General features: G+C 51.6%; 1 long non-coding RNA gene across 1 annotated transcript; it reads left to right on the forward strand.

The window, feature by feature from the left end:
* The first annotated feature begins 550 nt into the window (after window positions 1–550).
* On the forward strand, window positions 551–3564 carry LOC106724249. The gene is made up of 3 exons (XR_001359990.1): window positions 551–1134; window positions 3119–3263; window positions 3460–3564. It is a non-coding gene; the product is annotated as an uncharacterized LOC106724249 (long non-coding RNA).
* Window positions 3565–7882: the final 4318 nt, after the last annotated feature.

Raw genomic sequence — 7882 nt, forward strand, 5'->3', positions numbered from 1 at the left:
GGGAGTGGGTTCCCCAGTTCAAACACGATGCCTCTGTGACACTCGGGCACTTTCCTTTGTTGGGGTCCCTGTTCAGATGTGGATGGTGCAGGAGCAGCTCCCGGATGTTGTCCCCAGACACAGTGGTTCACCAGGACACTTCCTGCCCTGAGAGCCAGCCCTGGAGATCCCCACGGCTGGGAGGTGCATAGTTACACCGTCTTCTGCAAGGAGGCTCAGGGGCAGGAGGCAACCTGCGTCATGTCTGTGATAAAGTACATTCATCTCGGTGCTAAAATGTTGTGTTTTTTATATTTTATTGATTTTTTTTTTTTACAGAGAAGAAGGGAGAGGGATAGAGAGTTAGAAACATCAATGAGAGAGAAACATCGATCAGCTGCCTCCTGCACACTCCCTACTGGGGATGTGTCCGCAACCAAGGTACATGCCCTTGACTGGAATTGAACCTGGGACCCTTGAGTCCCAGGCCGACGCTCTATCCACTGAGCCAAACCAGCTAGGGCAGAATGTTGTGGTTTTTAAATGGAACATTAAAAACTAAAAATGTCCTGTCCCAAACTGGCGTATCAGGAAGCACAGATTCATCTGAGCCCAAGGTGGGACCTGTGAGTTACACTAACCCAAATCTGTTGGCAGAGTTGGCCATCCTGGAGGTGCAGAGAGAAGCCTTCGGTTTTGCACCTGTGCGCCCATTCTTGTCTCCATCTCTGTGCAGGGCCCTGCTGATCGGAGGGATGACTGACGCTGTGCCCTCCAGGAGCTCAAGTCTGGTGGGCAGGGAGGGTTTCCAGGGGCCTTGCAGGAAAATACCTGATGCTAGTGGGGGAAGGGCATTCCAGACCAAGGAAAGAGCATGTGCAAAGGCCCTGAGGCACGGAGCTGAGGGCCCGCTTGGGGAACTGTGCATGCAGCGTGGGGTGAGGAGCGAGGGGTGCCCAGCAGGTGAGAGGTTGGAGAGAAGGACAAAGCAAACGCATGAAGCTGTTATCACACAGAGCAGAGGAGTTGGACTTTTTCCAGACGGGAGTGAGGAGCCGATAGGGTTTTGACAGAAGTGACTCACCAGGATGTCTGCTTTAGGAAGATCCACCTAGGGGGCACTGGAGGATGGAGTGGGAGAGGAAGCGCCTGGAGGTAAGGAGGCCCGGTAAGACACCACAGTTCAGCAAAGAGCTGATGGGAGGGAGGTGGCGACAAGTTTTCATCCATCTCCAACGTTAGCAAAATATTGGGAAAGGTCTTTTAAGCCAACTTAGAGTTTTCCTCCCCCTTTTCCGCAGAACACCGATTGATTTTTTAATGTGTTATCCTTTTCTTCCTTTAGAGACAAGCGAGCCAGAGAGAGTGACTTCTTTAGGTTGCAAATTGTTAGTGACGGAGCCAGGATTAAGAACTCAGCTGCAGCCTCTGTGGATTCTGTGATATTTATGTATACAATGCCCGTTCGCCTTCCTCTCTGCCAGTAAACAGAGCAGATAAATATGAAGGGGACAGCAGCAGAGAGCTCGTTCCCATGCTAAAAAGGCAAGAAGACTGGGAAGGCTCATTAGGAGAAAATATCGACCGGACGGTGTCCGAGTTTTACCTGTGATGTGAAGAAAAAGTGTTTTTTGCCAAAGCCATTATGTAACTGGTTCTAGGGGCAGAGTGGGGGTGATGCAGATTAAGCAGAGGGGCAGGAGAGCAAGGACAGTGTGGGTTCCCAGAGGGCAGGGACCACATCCGGTGCTCCTCGGAAGTCCCTGAGAAGCAGCTGGGGTTTTAGTGGAGTTAGAATCGCAGCTGTGTGTCCGCAGGCACATCACTCACCCTCTCTGATGGTCGGCTTCCCCATTTATCCAATAGGCGTGACAGCCTCAACCTTTCCAATTACTGTGTATGGATTCTGATACGTAAAACCTCTTTCACCAGGCACAGGCTAATGCATCGTCGGTGGTTTCCAAATTTTCTTCAATAACTATGCTTTTTATGAGCCTAAAAGGAATGTATGCTTATTGCAAGAAAAAAAGTCAGGAACTATTGAAAAATATAAAGAAGAAAATGGAAATTATTCAAATCCTACCACCCAGAAGTGGCCAATAGCATCCTAGTATATGCACCTCCATCCTTTTCCTCTGCATATAACATTTTGTACATATCGTGGTGCCATATATGCTATTTTCACTTACTATCTTGTGAACATCATTTCCGGTCAAGAAATCCAGTTTTATATTATTATTTTATTTCTTTTTAAGCCATAAAGAATTTTAAACATACCCCAAAATAGACACTCATTTACCCATTAGCCAGAACTTGCAAGATTTTGCCACCCTTGCTTTATCCTATCCCCTTCCATTACTGTTATTGTTTTAACAGTTTAAACCAAATACCAACCCCTCTGTCAGTGTCTCTAAACCAAACATGTCAAACTCAAAGGCTAACACGGGCCAAATGAATGAGGCATGAGGCCTTCGGGCCGAGAGTTTGACATGCTTGTTCTAAACGAACCGCAAGGCCATTATCACACCTGATCAAAATTAACAGTAATTCATTAGGAGCATCTAACACTGAGTCAAGATTCAAGTTTCCCCGTAGCTCCCCAAGGCTCTTCTCCCGCTGGTTTATCACATAACCATTTTTAATGACCCCGCTGTAGATGGACACCGGTTTCCCAGCTGTCACTCACGAAAAGCACTGGGGGCCACATCCTCTGCACATCTATGTGGACCCTGTCCAATTATTTCTCCAGGACCAATTCCTAGAAGGGAACTTTCATGGTCAAAACCTATGCACCTTTTAAGGCTTTTAATAGCATTTGACAAATTGCCCTCCAGAGAAATTGTACCAATTTATACTCCCACCAGCAGGGACAGGCACCCTGGACAGCCTTGGATGGTTAATGAAGGGAGATTAAAGGGAGAGAAAGCAGGTGGGGAGAAAAAGAGAAAAGGAAAAGAGGCCTGGAGTGAGAGGGTGCAGTGTACCCCCCCCGCACCCCTCCCCCCAGGTTGCCAGCCACCACCAGCCCAGAGGAGCTCCCAGCCCAGCAGTGACTGCACCAGATTAAGTCTTAAAGCAACGATTCAATGGAGACCGAGAACAAAGCTGGAGCAAAGATGCTTCGATCCATTCCAATTAGGAGCCGCCTTTCCAGAGGCGCAGGCTGCCGCGGCTGAAGGCAGGCAAAACGCCATGGCCCAGCTGTGCTGGAAGCTTGTCTGTTTTCCTGAAATCCCCGGAGGTGCTCCATCCACTGCGCTCATAACCCAAGGCCTGTTCTGAAGGTTAGAGGATTCGACTTGGGTGGGGATCTCCGCCACCAAAGGCCAGGGGCCCTTCCGTTCTTGCACTGGCTAAGGACGGGGGGCGGGGGGGCAGGGGAAAGCCCCACCTGTGACACGTGGTGGGCATGTACCTTGCTGCTGCTTCATTTTATCTGTGTGTTTATTGCTGTGGTTTTAAAACTAACATTTATTTCAGGCTTGCGAAGAGCAGATAAAATTAAGATACAACCCTGGCCACGTCGCTCAGTTGGTTAGAGTGTCGTCCCAATATGTCAAGTTGCTGGTTCGATCCCCAGTCAGGGCACATATAAGAAGCAACCAATGAATGCATAAATAAGTGGAACAACAAATCCATGTTTCTCTCCTTCTCTCTCTCTCTCTCCCCCCCCCCACCCACTCTCTCTAAAATCAATCAATAAAATAATCTTAAAATGAAGATACATGTGGGGCCTGGCCCTGCACACGGAAGTGGAGCACAGGCTGGTGCTGGCTGCTGCAGCCTGGCTTCGGTTAGGTTCACACCACAGGTGGCAGCACCATGGTTTGCTGGCCTTTGACGCGCTCTCTCCAGTTGGCACCATGATATCATATGTTGAGCACAAGCATTCAAAGAACTGGCCCAAGTACCAAAGCTGCCCATTCCCAGTTGACATGCCAACCGTAAGCATTGGCTGGGGTAACACAAGGACTACGATGAGTTCATGGTGCTGAGTCCAGAACTTCCTTAGGGGCTGTATCCTCTGTAAGGCGGTGTTTAAATTAGGAGCACACAGGAGCCAGGTCCTGGTGGGTCCTTGCTACTATTAAAGAAAGTTTTCAACAGTATAGAGGTTCTTCAAAAAACAGAAAATGGAACTGCCTGGTAACCCAGCGATTCTATCTTTGGTGGAGTGTTATTTACAATAGCCAAGATATGCAAGCCACCCAAGTGCCCATGATTGTACCCATTTTACAGATGTGAAAACAAACTGGGGCTCAGAGAGGTGAAGCCAAGTCCTCAAGTTTAGTCAGGATGTAGAACCCACATAGGACCTGTGCTCTTTAGGTCCAAGTGAGCGAGCAGGTGTGCAGGCAGGACCCATGGCTGGGATGTTTAGGACAGACCTGCAGGGACACAGTGGTCCTACAGTGCGAGCAGGGAGAACCCATGTTTAAACACGGAAGTTGGGGGGTTGGAGAAAGACTCCCAGGAAAGGTGCAGGTAGGGGTTGTAATGGGGTGAGGAGTGGCAGGTACTAGTCCAAGGTAACATTTACTGAGGGCCAGGCCATGGTAAGCCCTCAGCAAATGTAAGCCCTTAACCTCCTCCTTTGGGGGCCCTGCCACCACCACAAGCCACCCAGTGAGGGGCCCACTGCGCAATCAGGGGCATCTGCAGGGTAGCCCACAGTCCTCCCACCCTCCAGCCCCGCCTTGGACACACCAGAGCTCCTCTAAAATCAATCAATAAAATAATCTTAAAATGAAGATACATGTGGGGCCTGGCCCTGCACACGGAAGTGGAGCACAGGCTGGTGCTGGCTGCTGCAGCCTGGCTTCGGTTAGGTTCACACCACAGGTGGCAGCACCATGGTTTGCTGGCCTTTGACGCGCTCTCTCCAGTTGGCACCATGATATCATATGTTGAGCACAAGCATTCAAAGAACTGGCCCAAGTACCAAAGCTGCCCATTCCCAGTTGACATGCCAACCGTAAGCATTGGCTGGGGTAACACAAGGACTACGATGAGTTCATGGTGCTGAGTCCAGAACTTCCTTAGGGGCTGTATCCTCTGTAAGGCGGTGTTTAAATTAGGAGCACACAGGAGCCAGGTCCTGGTGGGTCCTTGCTACTATTAAAGAAAGTTTTCAACAGTATAGAGGTTCTTCAAAAAACAGAAAATGGAACTGCCTGGTAACCCAGCGATTCTATCTTTGGTGGAGTGTTATTTACAATAGCCAAGATATGCAAGCCACCCAAGTGCCCATGATTGTACCCATTTTACAGATGTGAAAACAAACTGGGGCTCAGAGAGGTGAAGCCAAGTCCTCAAGTTTAGTCAGGATGTAGAACCCACATAGGACCTGTGCTCTTTAGGTCCAAGTGAGCGAGCAGGTGTGCAGGCAGGACCCATGGCTGGGATGTTTAGGACAGACCTGCAGGGACACAGTGGTCCTACAGTGCGAGCAGGGAGAACCCATGTTTAAACACGGAAGTTGGGGGGTTGGAGAAAGACTCCCAGGAAAGGTGCAGGTAGGGGTTGTAATGGGGTGAGGAGTGGCAGGTACTAGTCCAAGGTAACATTTACTGAGGGCCAGGCCATGGTAAGCCCTCAGCAAATGTAAGCCCTTAACCTCCTCCTTTGGGGGCCCTGCCACCACCACAAGCCACCCAGTGAGGGGCCCACTGCGCAATCAGGGGCATCTGCAGGGTAGCCCACAGTCCTCCCACCCTCCAGCCCCGCCTTGGACACACCAGAGCTCCTGGGACCCCCATCCCGCACACCCAGCACTACTGGATGCCTGGGTCACTCCAGGTCACATCTGGCCATGCTGTGCGGGGCCCCTCCAGACCAGCGACAAGGGCAGCCGGCTCAGCAGAGGCAGAGGAGGAGACAGTGGAGCCCGCAGACCCTCCTGACCCCGTCCAGACTGCACTGGCTTCCAAGACCATCTGCTCAGGCGGGTGGGCCGCACAGGGCACTGGGGCAGAAACAGCCGGCACTCGGCCGGTCACGTGCGGACCCCCAGGACCTGCATGGTCAGGAGGCCTGGCTGGCCTTCCCATGGCAGCTGCCAGAGCTGCTGGGCGGCAGGGGTACTGGGCTGCAGACACAGACCCTCCCCGACAGAGGTCCCAGGGGTGGGGGCCAGGGAGAACTCTGTGATCAAAGAGGGTGGGAAAGGGGCTGGGATGGGGAGGAGAAGAGGCACCACATGTGTGCTCCCCTTTGAGACACGAGCACTGCGGGCTGGTGCAGGGAACGGAGCCCCTCTGATGCCCAGATACTCCCTGGCCTTCCTGGTGCCACCAGAGCTCCCGGGACCCAGGAGTGAACTCAGTGCCCCTGCCTCCTGGGTCCCCAGGGCCCCCCAAATGATAGCCAAAGCCCCCAACCATCCCTTGCATCTGCTTGAGTCCCTCTAATCCAGGTTTGCCTCAGTCACCATGGTGACACTGTCCCAACATCAGTCAGAATGTCACCCCATATGCATAAAGCCCCTCAAAGGCCTCCTATACCCTAAATCCTTGTCCTGGCCTGCACACACCTCAGCAGCCTCACGTTCTCTCTCTCTCTCTCTCTCTCTCTCTCTCTCTCTCTCTCACACACACACACACACACACACACACACACACACACTGTTGGTGCTTCAGTTTCCAAGACTTTCAGTTCTGTGTTTACTTAACTCTTCTGTGCCAGTTTCCTCACCTATTCAATGGACAGTTAACAGTATCTCAGTTTTGGTTCCTGGTCACCCTGAGACACACGTGCAGGCAATGGTGGTTGTTTGTAGGTGATCCCAGAAGCACAGGGAAGTGAGCCTGGGAGGGAGAAAAGCCACTGAAATGTGCGCTGATGATTTACTAATAATGATAATCATAATAATGCCATTGCTTGTCGTCATGACTGACAGTATGCTCTCTCCGACCCCAGGCTTTACCCAGGCTGTCCCCCTGCCTGGCACACTCCTCTGCTCATCCCTCCTCCACCTGGCTCATATCCGGGTGTGCTTCAGGGCTCTGCCCAATGTCACCTCCTCAGGCAGCCTTCTCTGAACCACTGGGTTAGAGCATCTCTCTCTTGGATGTGCTCACAGCACCTACCCTGCCCCTTTCCTCCAGAGCATTTAATCTTCATTGTCACCTCAAATTTACTGGCACAATTGCTTGTGATGCTCTGCTCATTCTGGGTCCCTCCCGCTGGACTGCAAGCTCCCTGAGGACACAGCGGTGACATTCATCTTGGGCCTTGACCGATAAGTCAGTCACTCTCCAGGTGGGCAAGACGGGAAGGGCATTCGTAGGGAAGATGGGACCCTGTGGGCCAATGGGCTGAAGAGTGAAACGCAGTATGGAGGACATAGTAGGGCTTATGCTAGGAAGGGACAGAAAAAGTGGCCACAAGGGAAGTGGCAGTAGGAACTGGATGTGTGAAGAAGAAGGCAAAGGTGAGAGGGACAGAAAGGTCTCAGGTGCCATGCTGCCCTCTAACACACTGTGCCTGTCCCTCCATTCCTGTTCCTTCATCCACGTGGTTCCCCTGCTTGGAATACCCTCCCTTCTCCCCCCGCGTGAACCCACCCTTCCTGAAGGATTCCCTGATCACTCCACCGTGCAGAGAGGCAACAGCGTCCCTCAGCAAGAGGGCCGGCCTTGAGAACAGGTGGCTCTGGGTGCAAACCCGGCCTCTGTCAAGGGTGTGAAACGTTTCTCATCCCCATCCACCCACATGACAAACAATCCTCAAAAGAAAAATTGACTTTCAGGCAAAGATAGGTCAGAGCCAGGGCCACTGTCAAATGGCTTAAAGATGAGTCTAAGAGTGTTACTGCAAAGCCTTTTGCTAAGACCTCAGAAAGATTTAAAGTGCCCCCATAGACCCTCTCAGACAGACAAAGGCCTTATGGGGGTCTTAAAAG

The sequence above is a fragment of the Myotis brandtii genome, unplaced genomic scaffold (genome assembly GCF_000412655.1).
Source record: "Myotis brandtii unplaced genomic scaffold, ASM41265v1 scaffold78, whole genome shotgun sequence".
Lineage (NCBI taxonomy): Eukaryota > Metazoa > Chordata > Mammalia > Chiroptera > Vespertilionidae > Myotis > Myotis brandtii.